We start from the raw sequence: 11643 nt of genomic DNA, 5'->3' as shown, positions 1-11643 counted from the left end.
TTCCACATATTTGAGCATGTAAAAATGCCCAACAATACCATAAAAACTCAACTAGAAGCTATAAAAAAGGCATGAAGTAAAGAAAGGGAGCAAAGCAAAGAAAAAATCTGTTCAGAGTGGCATCCAAATTTCACAAGCCAGATTTCTATTTATGATACTACCTCTGTACTATGGTACCAGTCAATCTGAGTTGTGGTACCAGAATCTGAACTTTAATCGATGATATTACCACATAGTCCCCATAAAATCCAACCAGGAGCTGCTTTTCCACAAACACTGGGTACCTGGAACTCCCACAGAGTGTGGTGGGCTACACCAAACACCTGGAGCTTCAGAAATCCAACCTAATTCTTGATAACACAAATATTTCTACTCCCTCCTTATTGGCAATAGAAGATTAGCTGGAAAAAATATCCTAAGGAGTAAGAAAGAGAAGTATCCATCTCTTTTCCATCTGAAAATGGGCAATTTCTCATTTTTCAGAGGGGGAAATTGTTGGAGTGTTGTACAGAGTCCTGTTTCGGTTCTTCCAGCTTTTGTCTAGTGTTCTCAAATTGCCCTGATTAAGGGAATCTCCCAGTCTGAAGGAAACAATTGGGCTTGTCAACATCAAATGTCTTCTTAAATAAATCTATTTCTACTTCCAAATCCGTGATGAACACATACACACACACACACACCCCCCCACACACACAAATAAATAAAAGAGGGAATTCCTAAATTTCCCTGACTGTACCCAAGCATGGTAATGACATAGAAGGCAGGTTTAGATGGGATATTGGGAAGAAATCCTTCCTGTGAGGGTGGGTGAGGCCCTGGCACAGGTTGCCCAGAGAAGCTGTGGCTGCCCCACCCCTGGAAGTGTCCCAGGCCAGGCTGGATGGGGCTTGGAGCAACCTGGGCTAGTGGAAGGTGTCCCTGCCCATGGCAGGGGGTGGAATGAGATGAGCTTTAAGGTCCTTTCCAACTGAAACCATTCCAGAATCCATCCTCAACCCATGTAACAGGTGCTTCTGTACTCTGACACACTTTTAAAATCTGTTTTGTTGAAATTAATCCTTTGTCAGCTTTATTTTGTTGTTAGGAATATTTCCATTTTTCACAGTTTAATGATTACATTTCACTCCTGCTCTCTTCTGCTGTGTACAATTTCAGTGGCACTCCTGGGAGGAAAGGCATAAAGAGAAAAACTTATGGATTGAATTGGTTTTCATATGCATTTTTATAAATTCAACAGTTTAAAAGCAACATAGAAATAAGAATGAGATCATAGAATCATGGAATGGTTTGGGTTGGAAGGGACTTAGAAGCTCATGCCATTCCACTCTCTGCCATGGGCAGGGACACCCTCCACTAGACCAGGTTGCTCCAAGTACCTTGAAAATAAGGGGAGGGACAAAAGGGAAAGGAAGAAAAGGAAGAAAAAATTCTGTTTATAAATACAATGATATTTTAAAGTTATTTCCTTTTATATCACCAGATTCTCTCCTTACTCCAAATTCCCGTTTACCAGGGGAAAGTTTCTTGACAGGGCAAGACCTTTAGTTATATGCAATATATTGTGGATTCCATTTGTCTACCCATGTTGTAGTAAGAAAGGTTAAAAAACCAACATAGCCACACACAACCTTCTTCAAACTGCATTTTAAATTATTTTCTTGTTGATAGTGGTGGTTCTGTCACAGAGCAACCCTAAAGAAAATTAAAAAATTAATGGATCAGGCATGAGAATAATTATTGTGGAAAAGGCCAGGACTGTGCTTTTTCCAAACAGACCAAAAAAGATTGATGCAGAAATGACCCAAGTGGGCCCTACAAGCTTATTCAATAAGGGTCCACTCAAATTCCATCTGTGAACATTTGGTCGGCCCTTTTATGGCGATGAGGCCATTCCTCCAAGTTCATATTAATTTTTGTGCACATCTGTACACTCACCTAATCCCTGCCCACATGCCACTCCAATTACAATTAAAAGCACAAGTTAAAAATTGGGCAAATTTTAATCACAATCAACTCTGTAGGGTTATTTTAAAAAATAAAATCGATTAAAATTATTATTTTATTTTTTTTTTTAATTTCCACATCATTTCAAGAAGAAGATAATCAGACTGGTGAACCTCCAACTGTTGCCCTCATGGTTCAGATTTCGCCTTGGATGCAGAACAACAGGAAGAAGCATCACCGGCCTTTTGGAGCTCTCTGAGTTCAGAATTCCACTGCTGCCAGCATGACAAAGTATTTCACTGCTCAAATCTGGAGTTTACCCTAAGATCAACAAGTAAATTCTGTATTCCAGCTCTTATTATGATCCCTGAATGAATACAATCAGCATCATTATTTTAAGCAAACAATTGCAAGGGCTTTAAATAAAAAATGCCATGCTCAGAGCATTTACATTTTAAGCACAGCATATTAATAGGAAGGGAGAAGAGGAAGATGCCAACGAGAAATGTCAGCTGGTTTAATCACACTTAATATGAAAAGACTGCTATAACTTTAAGAATGCAGCTTAGCTGACTTTGGAGCTTAGGTTTTTATTTTTCTGCTTTATAGCATGCTTCAAAACTACTTGGACAAATACAAAACAAGAATTACAGTGCACCATAAGTTATTTTAATATCCTGTAGTGGTGTATACTTCCAATGAAATCCCAAGACTATTATTAAGGTTCTGTGTTTGTGTGAAAATGTCAAGTTGTTTCGAGTGACTACATACTCTAAATTATATATAACTGTTACTTTATAGCTAATAGGCACTAAAATTACTTTAAAACAGAAATGTAAAGTTATATTTTCATCCTTTTTGACAGATAATAAAGCTTATTTATGAGATACATTTTCTCAAGTATTAAAATATATAATGTTTACAAAAACATTAAAAATACCAATACTTGATATTTAAGCAAGAAACAGAGCCATCATGAAGATATTTTCCTGCCTATATCCAGCGTGAAGCCAATATGATGATAAGACAATAATTTCACTCGTGAAAGTCATTTGTTAAACCAGTAAAAAATAAAAAAGGCTCTGTCTCAAAATGAGATTTAGATGCTTTTCCTCTCCCTGCCTGTCATTAAGCTGCAGGTATGAAATCCTTGTGTGCATCTTCGAGATGAAACAATGCTACACTGCACACTCCCACCCTGTATTTTAAATTGCATCCACTAAGACACGTTCTTAATTGCTTTGTTGTTGTGTCCCCACCCGAGGAGGCCAAGGGGAAAAAAAGTTGCTCCTTTTTACAAGCACCATGGAAAGGGACACGAGCACGAGGGTAATTTCTCCCCTTGTAAACTCCAGTTAGGATGGAGAATTTATGAAAGGCAAGATTGCTGCTGGCAGGACGTACCCTTAAGTGTCCACACCACTGCTCAGCCACCAGCTAGTCGAGGGCTCAAATAAAAAGGCTTCACATGCAAATTATCCTGGTTAATTCCTCCTGAGCACTTAGTAAATAAAAACATATAAACGTCGGGATCTATCTTGCTCTCTGCAAAGTGTGAGGGATATCGGTCCTGATCCACCCAGGGTTGAAGGCAACCTTCCCAGAAGGCTGTGGAGCTAATTGCCAGCCCTCTGCTGTGCTTGGGATTGCCTCTTCTGCTGAGGGGCTGGGTCTAAATTTATGCTCCATGGTTCTGCTGCTCTGCTCTCCAATATTATGCCAAAGCATGAACAAAAGGAAATTACCCCGAAGCGATGGAGTGCCACAACGCATTGTCGCTATTAATCTTTTAGTAATGGCAATGCTAATTTGACATGATGCATAGTAATTTATTAATACAAGTATTTGAAGTCCTAAACTTCAAATATTCTGGGCAAGAAAGGAGGGCTCTGCAAGTGGGTAGGGGGATGCAAAGCCTTTCACCTCCAAAGTGCTGCCATGGCTTTGACCCCCATCAACACCGGCATGAAGATGTGCCCCAGTGCCAAGTCCCAAGTGTTCTGCCCCAACCAACCTTTTAGATTTAGGTTTAGGTTGGATGTCAGGCAAAGGTTCTTCCCCCAGAGGGTGGTTGGGCACTGAACAGGCTCCCCAGGGCAGTGGTCACAGCAGCAAGGCTGAAAGAGCCCAAAGAGCATTTGGATGATGCTCTGGGGCACATGGTGTGACCCTTGGGGAGTCTGTGCAGGGCTAAAGGTTGAAACTCAATGGTCCATGTGGGTCCCTTCCAACTCAGCATATTCTGTGATTCTGTGAACCTGATGGTTTTGTAACCCATACTCAACCCATGAGCTGTGCGGGGCCAAGACTCCCATGCTGGGCTCCAGCCCTGGCCAAACTCCACATTCCCACAGTAGTGAGAGGTTGGTTAATGCCGGGTCCTTGGCAGAAGGAATAATTGCCAGGTGCTGGTCAGCAGGGGATGCTCCTGCACCAACCAGCTCGTTGCTGTGTGGGAGAGGGGGGCAGCTGGGGCACAGCCCCTGGGGCCCGGGCCCCCTGCACTGAGCCTGCTGCCCAACCTTGGTCTCGGCAGGAGGGCACAGCAGGCTGCTCCCGGGCATCCCCTCTCCTACAAACTGCTTGGCCGTGGTTATAAAAGGGCTAATCCGTGTTCACATCCACAGGCTTTGTTCCTTCTCCTGAGCCATCATTAACTATTAATCGAGGGTGGGTTTCTTCAAAGATCTGCTCCATTCGTTGTTTGCTCTCAGAAAACAGGAGCCCGTTTAGGAGGCACCAGAGCACCAGGAAGGCAGAGGTGTTTGTAAACATCTAAGTGGTCATATTAAAAGACCAAATGTACTTTAAAACAAAAACCCAAACAATAAGCAAAAAAGAAGGTATGGATTTTTTTTATATTGAGCTCACCAGAAAGCTGCAGGAGAACTTCGTGATTTCTTACAAGTGCAGCACTGGAAAAACTGGGGAAGCCTTAAATTCCACCTGTCTGATTAATGTCAAGGTTACGTTCGATCTACATTGGTAGCGCACATGAATTTCATGTCCCCAGACCTTCTCAGGAGCCGATGTAACAAGAGCCATTATTTATTGGTGATAATGGCCACCAGCCAAGGTAAAACCTGGCACAATACATTAATAACACTGCATTGTCCTGGGAGAACGAGGCCATTAATGCAGGTCACCTGCACTGTATAGTGCAGACCACATTCAGGTGGAAGCCATCAAAAACTTCTTCTTAAACTGGAAACAAGCAGAATTCAAACCTTGCTGCATCAATTAAGAGAAAATACCTGCAGGTCTTCTGTGGCCTGCCATTTCCAGCACCTTCTCAGGGTAATTTCACCTTGCCCACACTTGTCTTCAGTTTTTGCAAGTTTCTTTTTGTGTCTTCTACAAAACAGCGATCCTTGGTTTGGCTTTTTTGGGAGTGGGAGTTGTTTTAGTAGATTTTAGAGGAAGATCTTCTGGCAATGTATTATTTCTTTCTTTAGGAACCACAGAATTGAAAATATTTGCTCACAAATCTTCTTCACTGTAAATTACATTATTGAAGTGCATTACTTCAGAATATTGATGGGGTGACTCCAAAACCAAGGGCAGGATCTTACCCAACAGATAAAAAGCAACTGCTGGAAACTCATTTCCAGGAAGAAACTGTAGCTCCCAACAGCATCACGGATGGAGAACCTTCACCACTCCAAACAGGGCTGCTCTGTGCATCAGCATCACACGTGGCACTGTGTGTTCCTGAGCATAAAACCAGGGAAAAAATCCCATTTATGCTCTGTCAAATTTTGGACAGGGATAGGCTTCCATACTCCAAACAGGACATGATTCTCACCACCCTGTTATTTATTTATTTTTTTTAAGAAGTGTGAAGTGCCTGTGGATACTTTTTAAATTCAGGCATTGGAAGACTTCATTTATAACCCGATACCTTATTACTTGACTTTCCTAAACTCTTTTCCTTTTGTTGTTTCAATTTATCTTATATCACCACTCAAGCTTGACAATGATAAAAAATAAAGGTGTTTTCTTTTGTCATGTGGAAAATGTGATTCATTCGTTGTCTTTAACAGGCCTTCAGACCACCAGACATATGTTCAATGTTTGGCAGCAATAAAAAAACCCCAACAACAGCAGCTAAACAAATATATATATTTGTAAGGATTATAAATCAGCACAAGTTATTCTGGCACTACTTTATATAAGACATTAGTGGGAGTATATTTGAAATATTGTGTGCAATTCTGGTCACTATATTACAGGCAGGACATTGTGGAGATTGAAAAGGTGCAGTGGAGGGCAACCAAAATGATTCAAGATTTGGGAGATATGAATGATGAAGATAAATTAGCTGGATTTGGACTGTGTTACTTAAGGACTTGGTTCTGAGGGACTCTGGGGGATTTCTGCCTGGGCACCCCTCCAAGGATGCTCCAACAGCCCTGGAAGCACTAAGGGAACCCCCCAGGACAGCAGGAGAACTGGAGCTTCTTGCACGGCTACAACTCAACGAGAAATAAGTGGACTCGCAGCTACAAGTTGCGGGAGTAGTAAATAATTCAGGAGCATGAAAAAACTGACAGGAAGGAAATTATCCATCCATTCATGTACTGAATTTAAGATTAGAGGAGCTAAAAATCGCTGCACATAAAGCAGTGCTAAAAGCAAAATATTGCCTTTCAGGAAGGAAAGCGTATTTTTTGTAACTTTTTCCTTAAGATGGGGAAAATGAAAGGCTCCTTTTTGCACCTGCAAAAAAAATGACTTCTGCTGCAGGAAAAAAAAAAAAAAAAAAAAAAAAAAGAGAGAGAGAAAAAAACCTAAGCCGTATACAAGAGTGGAGGGGGATGTGAAGGTGAAAGGGTAAATTCTGTTCATTGCAAGACACGCTGCTGACCTGGCGGTTGTCGGTACAACCGCGCCACAGGGACACTGTGCCAGGGCTGCACAGATGACCCAGCAAAGAAAACTTCTTCTGGAGAGAAAAACAGTCACAAGCAATCCCTTGTTCTCGACTAACTGAAGGAAAAGCAGTAAATCCCAGAATTAGATGCACTCCATATATCTTCTCCCCTCCTTTTGTTCTGGAGCTCGGATACATGTCCGAGCACCAAGGAGAACTCAGTTCAATAAAAGAGAGAAGGAAGGAAAAATGTTAACACAAAAAATATCTGTAGTTTTAGTTATTTACAAGAGAAAAAATTTTCACACTTAATTCTAAGTACATTCATGCAACCTGCTCAGGCATAAGCACCTGAGGATGTAACAGTTTAAGGGGAGGTGCAGGTGGATGTAATTCTTCTAAAATACTTTTATTCCATTTTTATTAAAAAAAAAAAAGGGAATGAAAAATATGTGTTAAAACACGATCATAGAATCACAGATGTTTTTGTTTGAAGAGAACTTAAAGATCATCTCATTCCAACACCCCTGCCATGGGCAGGGACACCTTCCAATAGCCCAGGTTGCTCCAAGTTCCATCCAACCTGGCCTTGGACACTTCCAGGAGTGGGGCAGCCACAGCTTCTCTGGGCAACCTGTGCCAGGGCCTCACCACCCTCACAACCAAGAATTTGTTCCCAATATCCCACCTAACCCTGCCCTCTGCCAGTGGAATCCATTTCCCCTTGTCCTGACCCTCCAGGTCCTTTTCCAAAGTCCTTCCCCCAGCTCTTGGAAGACCCTTCAGGCACTAGAAAGGGCTCTCAGGTCTCCCCAGAGCCTTTTCTTCCCCAGGTGAACACCCCCAGCTCTCCCAGCCTGTCTCCAGAGCAGAGGGGCTCCAGCCCTTAGAGCATCTCCATGGCCTCCTCTGGACTTGCTCCAGCAGCTCCACATCCTTCTGATGTTTAGATCCCCAGAGCTGGATTCAGTGCTCCAGGCTGGGTCTCACCAGAGTGGAACAGAGGGGAAGAATCCCATCCCTCAACCTGCTCCAACAGGTACCAGGGTGGCTGAAGTCCCTCATGAGGACTAGGGCCTGGGAATGTGAAGCTGCTCCTGTCTGTAGGGGTCTCATCCCATTATCCTGGTTGGGCAGCCCGTAGCAGACCCCACTATAATGTCACCTGTCCCTGACCTCCCTTTTGCTCTACTCTGAGCTCTCAGTCTGGAAAAGCACTCCAGGCTCTCCCTAATTAAGCACATTTCTATGCTGTTTCCAACACCTGACAGAGCACAAAGTGTTTCAATCTGCCCTACACGGGGCAATCTCAGCATCCTACTTGTGGAGTCAGTTTTGGCTGAGGCTGAATCAATCCCGTGACTGATGCTCAGCAGAGGCTTAAGACATTTAAATATAATATCTGACTTCTGAGGGGATAAGTATTCCATGTCTCACTCCTGTGCACTGTTCAAAATGCAGAAAAGAGAGTTCTGCGTGCTGGGAAATGGGAGGCAGGAGCCTGAGAAAAAGAAAATGACTTGAAGGAGACGGGAGTGTGACCTCGGCGTTGGCCAGTTCAGGTAATTTTCACCCTCCAGCAGGACTGTGCCATGTCAGAGGCCAAATTACAACCCATCTGGTCAGTGAGACTTGAAGCTCAGGAGATTTTGTGAAGAACAGAAAGCTACAAGAGCTCTATATATCTGTCAAGGGCTAAATTACGTTATGGATGAGAATGGACTTCAGTTTGGGACAGTTCAGAGACCTTTAAGTGAAATTTTCCTACCCAGACAACACTCACTCAGCTCCAAGCCTTTGGAGAAAACTAGAGCTACAATTCTGAAGGCAAACAAATCCCATTTTTAAATACCACTTTATTTCCTACTATTTTTTTCATGTAAGACAAGTTAAATCCATCATCCCAGTCACAGTCACTTAAGAACTTTACGTGTAAGACATCATTTATTTTCTTTAAGGGGAATTTTTCAGCAAGATGTATAAGGAATATTCATACCAACATTAGCAGGAGCCAATACCTTAAAGCATAGCTCGAAAGCAGCACGACTCTGCCCAGAAATTCCTGAAGTATTTAATAGACTCCAGGGATGGATGATCCTACTGGGATAAAAATGTTTCCTTCTCAAAACCTGAACCATTCTTAGAAAGAAGCTCCATGGGATTTTTTTTTCCTCCAAGACCCTTCATTCCATAGCTCATGTTCCTCTGTTTCTGTAAGAAACACAAGGAAATAGTCCATGATATAGTAAATGACCACTCGAGGGACCTTCCAGCATAGCTGGAAGCCCATTTAGGAGAAACAAAATGTTGCTACATCAGCCTTTGCCAGTTATACACTTCCCAACTTCTACCAGGAAACTCCTTTGACTTTGGTTTCCCTCTTCCAGGACACAATTACATAGGCAGAATTACTATGTATGCCATGGGTGAGACCCCTGAATAGTTTAAATAAACCCAGTACAATGTAAAAGCAAATCAGTAATCTCATGTGATATTTAAAAGCTAAACTGTATTTAGGTAATGCTATTTAATGCATGTAATATGACAAATATATTTGAAGAGTATATTTATACTGTAACACCATTGATTTCCACAACAGGGATGAATTAGACTTGCCTCTCTTAAGCAAATAAAATAAACATTGTACTCAATCTTTAACTTTCAAGCTAAGCATGTTCCAGCTCCAACATTCCTGTTGCCAGCAGAGCCAAATAGATTTATTCTCTGATGTCATTTTTCTCGTGTCATTTTGGAATTTGATTGCGGCATATTTAAAATGTTGGTTGCAATCATAACAAAGTGCAGCATTTAAAATGCATTCAACACACACATTGTCCTTGTGGAGAACAGTTATTTGTCTCTGTCCTCTGAGGAAGAACATGGGATGATGAGCAAAACCTGGCGTAATAAAGAAGAATGATGTGTAAAACCCCACAGAAAGAACGGCTCTTTATTTCTTAAATTAAATATGTTTGGGTGTGTTAAATATCTTATCAGATACAGTTGAAACAAAACTGTTAGACAAATAAAGTCGTGCTTGCTATTCCATCCAACAAACTGAACAAATACAGGAAAACCTTCCCATATGAATAATTGATAAAGGATTAAAACTGTTAAAAGCATATATTTTCCATGCACCAGGGGTACTTGTCTAATAGGTTTCCACTGTGATAAGCAAAGTACATCTCCTGCTTCATAATTTCAAGATAGTTTTCAATATTAAGCAAAGATATTTTTTTTTTTTTAGTTTTGCTGGTTTTTTGCAACAGGGCAACCACCATGACAGCATTCCATCATTCTGCTGGGAAGAAAAGCAGAGGGGGAAATAATCCATGGCTTTGGGAAGGCTGGAAGTCACCCATTGAGGGACAGACACTGAGGGAACACTGGGACACCGCAAATAAGCCACCATGGCTCTTCATAAAGTAAAAAAGTTGTGCATTTTGTCCTAAAACATTCATAAGATGCCACCAGTTGGTCCAATTTAATAAAAAGAAAATAAGTTTATGAAGAAAACACAGAATAATAGAATTCTTTAGGCTGGAAAAGCCCTCTGTTAAATCCCTCCAGGGATGGGAACTCCACCCCTGCCCTCGACAGCCTGTGCCAAGACTGGAAAACCCTTTCCATGAAGAAATTTTCCCTGTATCCAACCTAAACCCTTCCTGGTGCTGAGGTCATGAGGCAGCTGACTGCTCTTCCACAGCAGAATACGCCTTATTGCAACTTCACTTCCTTACTAGAATTGTACATAGGAAATACTACCCCAGCCCCACACTCCACTGGATTTTATTCCACTATATCCAAAATTACTATCTTTGTAGTAAAGCTTGTTTTTATTCTTTCAGTACCGAAACAGAAGTGTTTGTGCTGGTCTTATAAGGTAAAAATAGATATTTTCCCATAACCATGTTCAGATACTGCCTTAAAACAGCAGTTCTCTCTCCAGCAGAAAATCCTGGAGTGCCTACCACTATTAGCAAGATATTGCTCTGAATTTTGGTTTCACAGTTAACAATAAAGGTCACAACGGTGATACTGCCTTATTTAGTGGATCCCAACAGTAAGTGTGAATTTTGGATGATTTGACAATGGGAAGAGAAACAGAGAACAGTGATTTCACTGAGCAGCCTTTCAGCTGTCCCAGTGCTAAAGCAACTCTTGGGGTGACCATCCCTGCAGAACACGCCTAAGGTAGTGTTTTGCCCACAATCACTTCACTATTCAAATAGGCACCCAGGCAGAGGCAGCACAGATGATAACAGCAGATTTGTTTCAAGAGCCCACAGAAACCAATTTTTCTCCCCAGACTGCCATCAGTTACGTAAAAGAAGAATTCAGATGAACTGGAAATGTTCAGAGCATTTTGAAAATCAAGTTAGTAAAAGTGTACAGTGATCCAGCTCACACTGTTCAGGAAAACTTCGCCTTGGTTTCAAACTCAGAGAGAAAATCACTTGTAAGCCAATATTTTCATTGCTCATCTCATAAAAATGCACTAATGAACATTTTCGTGGAGTTTTGGACTAGTGAACCCTTGAAGTGAGGTGTATTCTGGACCTGGGAGGACTTGGGCTCTGGGGGAACTGGAATAAGAGAGACCTGCCTTTGGTTTCCAGATTCCAAACTGGGAAGCAACAGCAAGTGCACCCCAATTTTTAACTGCAATGACAGAGCACACATGGGAAACATGGGAGAAGCCCAGCATCAAAGTATAGAGCTCAGGATCCAGGCTATTAAGGTTGGACTCCACTATCTTGGAGGTCTTTTCCAGCCTTGATGATTTCATAATGCTTCTAATTCTGCAAAGCATTAGAAGTCAGCTG

The sequence above is a fragment of the Manacus vitellinus genome, unplaced genomic scaffold (genome assembly GCF_001715985.3).
Source record: "Manacus vitellinus isolate BGI_N305 unplaced genomic scaffold, ASM171598v3 scaffold_40_pilon, whole genome shotgun sequence".
In the NCBI taxonomy this organism is placed as follows: Eukaryota; Metazoa; Chordata; class Aves; order Passeriformes; family Pipridae; genus Manacus; species Manacus vitellinus.
Note: the sequence above shows the minus strand (reverse complement) of the source record.